Below are 5,000 nucleotides of genomic sequence, written 5' to 3'. Positions count from 1 at the left end.
TGGTGACATGTCCCCGGCTAGGTTAGCTGGGTCCAGACCCCTGAAAGTCTGGGTGACCGACCCGGCACCTGAGTAGGGCCGGGTCCTTGGCCATGAGTGGGAGCTCGGCCTAGTAAGGGGCGAAGGACGGAAGGTGAATCCGCCTTCCCGGAGTGCGGGGGGCACTTGCCGGGGAGGGAGGGATGAAAACTGCGATGGCAAGGCCGTCGAAGAGGACGAGTGTGTTGGAAACGGCACGCTCAACCTAGCAGCTCACGTGTGCCCTTGGTCCAGGGGCGGGACCGGTGGGCGAGCTGCCATTAGCCCCCCCCCATGCCAGAGGTGCCGGTCGGGGGTAACAGACGGGCCCCAATTTTTTCACTCTTCTTGGCAAACATGGCAGAACAAACGGAGAGTGAATCGGCGCTTTCGGAGCATGATGCTCTTATTGACGAGAGAAATCCGAATCAGTCAGTTATGGAAAGACATGCCTCCTTCCTCCGATTATTGGATCGGAGTGTCAGGCATGGAAAAATAAATGCCGACCAGATTAGGGCATTGAAAGAGGACATAGCCAATTGGGCTCTTGCCCACGCTAAACTAGAAGGACAGTATGCGGAAGTGAAAGCCGAAAATGAGCGGCTCCGCAATGAACTACAGAAACCGCAAAGGTCGTATGCTGCAGTTGCAGCAGTGACCCAACCTAAAAAGACAGTTCAAGAAACAATAAGACAGAACATAGAGAAAACTGTACCAACCATTTTTGTCAAACCGAAAAAAGGTGAAGACGTTAAGAAGGCTAAAGAGAATTTTGAGAAAAGTATTAATCCGAGAACAGACAAAATTAAAATAAACAATGTCAGAACGACCAAAAACATACTAATAGTTGAATTAGCCTCAACTGAGGACTGTGACAAACTATTAGCAAACAAGAAATTAAATGACTCCTTTGTTTGCGAGAAACCAAAGAAACGAAGACCACTTATGATGATGTACGACGTCCCGACGTACATGTCGCAGGACGACGTCATCAATTGTGCGTATGAACAGAACTTTGAGGAAATCATGACTAAAGAAGAATTTATTGAGAAATTCAAGTTACGTTTTAAAACAGGGCCACGAGATCGGCCTACGGTACATCATGCCGTAGAGGTGGCACCCGATCTCAGAAAAATAATAGTCAAAACAAATAAATTATATATAGGATACACAGCGATTTCAGTTAAAGACTATACAGCACTGGCAAAATGCACAAAGTGCCAGGATTATGGCCATGTGGCCAAGTATTGTAATTTCCAAAACTCAGTCTGTGGAAGATGTGGCGAGGATGGCCATGACAAAAAATCTTGTGATAAACGAGAAACTTGCATCCCTTGTAGGTACAGAAAAAGGGTCTGTCACTCCCCAGGAAGGGAGTGCATGACATACAAGTTGTTACTACAAAGATTGATTCAAAGGACTGACTATGGCGACTAGCCGAAAAGTCCAGAAACGGAAGTCACCTAGCAAAGTAGCACGGGATGCAGAAAGATGGAGAAGGTGGAGATCACAATCATCTTTGGATGAAGATGATGAAATTAACGCTTCTTACTTTGTTCCAGTTCCTGCTGTGCAGCCGGAAATGGTAGACTTCTCCTGTCAGGTCGGGTCTTTTCTGGCCGACAGGAGGGGGGTCTCGGCTGTGGCGGCGGAGTCGGGCGGGGCGGCGGACTTCTCCTGCCAGGTCGGGGGCTTCCTGGCCTCAAGGGGGAGGACATCGGCGCCCGGCACCGGTTCGGCTGCTGGACACTCTGCAGAGAAGACATATCAAGCACTAAAAGACTTGCAACTAGACAAAACTGAAATAGGTGGTGGCACAAAAAATACGTCAAAAAACTCTGTAGAACAAGTAGTATTGGAAACTGTAAAAGTAGAAGTAATTGGTGGAGGCAAGGAGAAAGAGAACATAGACTCTGACCTTGTAGATGTAGATTCCTCTGTAAGAAAACGGACTTATAATAATTGTCCCCCTGGGAATACTTACGGTATATGTGAGGAGACATTAAGACTATCACGTTTAGAAGATCCAGCAATCTTGACGGTGGCTCTTAGGCAGCTGGTGAGAACCGGGTATCCCAGAGGAAGAAGGATAACATTCCCTGCTCTGGAGGATGCAGATTGCATCCAGCTTGCCGCAGCAAACATACCTCTTGAGTTCAAACAACTAGAGGAACTCGTATCGAAAGTTTTTGCTCGAAGGGGTAGGGTTTTTGACCTAAAAAAGATATACAATGACATGGTAATGATGTATGGCAGGATCGCTTTTGATCCTGCCCAAACCTGGCCAAATAGTCATTTCCATACAAGGTATCCTGATGCACTTTAGAGTGTTTCAGGTAAATGCAATGAGAAGTCAGTTAGTCTTACATGAATTAAGAAGATTAACAGAGGAACACAAAGTAGACATCTTATTAATACAAGAACCATACTCCGTCTCGGGAAGGATTCCTGGCTTTCCCGTTAACGCACAGGTGATTGCCTCAGGCCAGCAACCAATGACGTCAATTATAATTTTAAGTAATCTAATCAAAACAACTGTAATTACTCAATTATGTACTACACACCTTACGGTTGTAGAAGTCAATTTAAAAGGACACAGTTTGTATTTAATGAGTTTGTATTGCCAGTACAGACATAATATTGATATCTACCTGGGACAATTGCGGACAGCATTAAGAGTCTTACAAGACAAGCATATAATAATATCAACGGATGCAAATGCTAAATCACCGCTCTGGCACAGCCCGGTACAAGACCACAGAGGAATTGAATTAGAAGATTTAATCATGGAACAAAATTTGAATGTTGCGAATCTCCCCGGCAACCCTCCTACCTATAGGAGCCGAGCCGGGGCAGCATCTTTTATTGACATCACACTAACCTCAATGGGTATTGCTAATAAAATTTTGAATTGGAAAACACATGACGCTATAACCACGAGTGACCACAATGTCATTGAATTCGACATATCTGTGGAGGAGGACCGCGTGCCAGCAGAGTGGACAATGCGTTATGACTACGGGAGAGCCAATTGGGACCTTCTGGAGGCGGAGTTCGATCCTCCAGAGCTCGGAATTGAATTTAACGTGGAAGAGGCAGTAGAGGCCCTAACTACCTCTATAAAGACGGCTATCGCCGTAGCGATACCAGTGAAAAGACGTCTCATTCGGAAAGCGACTGCGCCATGGACTCCGGAGCTGTCGCGGCTCAGGCAGTCTATGCGTAGAGCACGCAGGAACTATCAAAGGGCTTTCGCCCAGGCAGAAAGACAATTCCATCTCACCATATATAGAAGACAGAAGAGGGTCTTTAAGGATACCCTAAACCAACATAGACAGCAGAGTTGGGAAGACTTCGTAAAGGAACATCTTACCCTGGACCCTTGGGGCATGCCATACAAAATCGTGAGGGAGAAAATACACTCCCCAATGCAGCTCTCCACAATCAAAAAGGAAGACACTGACGACATGACAATTGACTGGAGACAAACTGCTGAGGAGTTACTTCATGTGCTCCTACCGGACGACCGACCTGACATGGACACTGAGCTGCAGAGGGAGATACGACAGCAAGATCAAATAATATACAACAACAACCTACAAGTCTACCCCTTCTCGCAAGAGGAGGTGGTACAAGCAATAAAATCCTTCGCGAGGCGGAAAGCCCCAGGGCCAGATGGTATACCAGCAGAAGTACTGCAGTGCATAGCACAAAAGTTGGCACCAAGTCTTGCCAAAATTTACAACAGATGTTTGGAAATGCGGAGCTTCCCAACAAGCTGGAAAACAGCAGAAGTAGTTATAATAAAAAAGGGACAAGATAAGGACCCTACACTTGCAAAATCCTATAGGCCCATCTGTTTACTTGACGTTTTGGGCAAAACCTTTGAGAAGCTTCTGATGTCTAGACTGTCTAGCCACAGGCTTCTTCGTGGTATGAGTGAATTGCAGTACGGGTTCAGGAAGGGCAAGTCTACATCTGATGCCATAAATAAAGTAGCAAGTACTGTGCACTCATCCACGAGGAAATATGTCCTGGGCATCATGGTGGACATTTCCGGCGCCTTCGACAACCTGTGGTGGCCGGCGCTCTTCTCCCAGTTACGGGAAATGGAGTGCCCGGCGGCACTATATGGTTGCCTGAGGGATTACTGCCGGAAAAGAGTTGCGAAAATCACGGCTCCTGGTGCCGTGATGTTGAAAGACATCTCGAAGGGCTGCCCGCAGGGCTCTGTGTGTGGCCCCGTGTTCTGGGATGTAAACATGGACCCCCTGCTGACAACTTTGAATGGGAACGACACGGTACTGGGAGCAGTGGCGTATGCAGACGATCTTTTCATCATGGTCGAAGGAGATAGTCGTGCTGAAATAGAGAATAAAACAGTACAAGCATCTGAGATCTTAATGCAATGGTGCCAAAAATCAAAACTACAAGTTGCACCACAAAAATCAAATTACATTCTCTTAAAAGGAAAGCTGGCCCGTGATCCAGTCGTGCGGCTGGATAATAGATTAGTTGCGAGATCTAGGTCTGCAAGATACTTGGGCGTCCTCATGGATGAGGCGTGGAGCTATGCTCCGCACATCGACCATGTGGCCACCAAATCCCTCTCAATATTTAACAAACTGATCAGTATTGCTCAAAGACGTTTCCATCTGCCCCCAGGGGCAACCAAAATGTACAACAACTGTATACTGATACCAGTTGTGGGGTATGGTTCCAGCGCGTGGGCGCACAGGCTCACTCAGGTGAAACCAGCACGTGTCATCAGACGAATACAGCGAAATGTAATCATGCGGTGTGTTGGTGCCTTCAGCACCACACCAACGGATGCTTTGTTAGTAATAATGGGACTTCACCCGCTGGATTTAATGATCAGGCAACATGCAGCAATACACTGGATCCAAAAACGGGAACACGAAAAAGTTACAGCACTTATAGGAGAACACATGAACAATATCAGGGATATCAGAGAAAAAATT

The 5,000-nt window shown here is 46.6% G+C and overlaps 1 pseudogene; it reads left to right on the top strand.

Moving 5' to 3' along the window:
• The window catches only part of LOC124764146, a 10,678-nt pseudogene that overhangs the window by 3,192 nt on the left and 2,486 nt on the right, over positions 1-5,000 (top strand).

Source organism: Schistocerca piceifrons, unplaced genomic scaffold (assembly GCF_021461385.2).
Source record: "Schistocerca piceifrons isolate TAMUIC-IGC-003096 unplaced genomic scaffold, iqSchPice1.1 HiC_scaffold_627, whole genome shotgun sequence".
Lineage (NCBI taxonomy): Eukaryota > Metazoa > Arthropoda > Insecta > Orthoptera > Acrididae > Schistocerca > Schistocerca piceifrons.
This window is presented reverse-complemented; position numbering and strand designations above follow the sequence as displayed.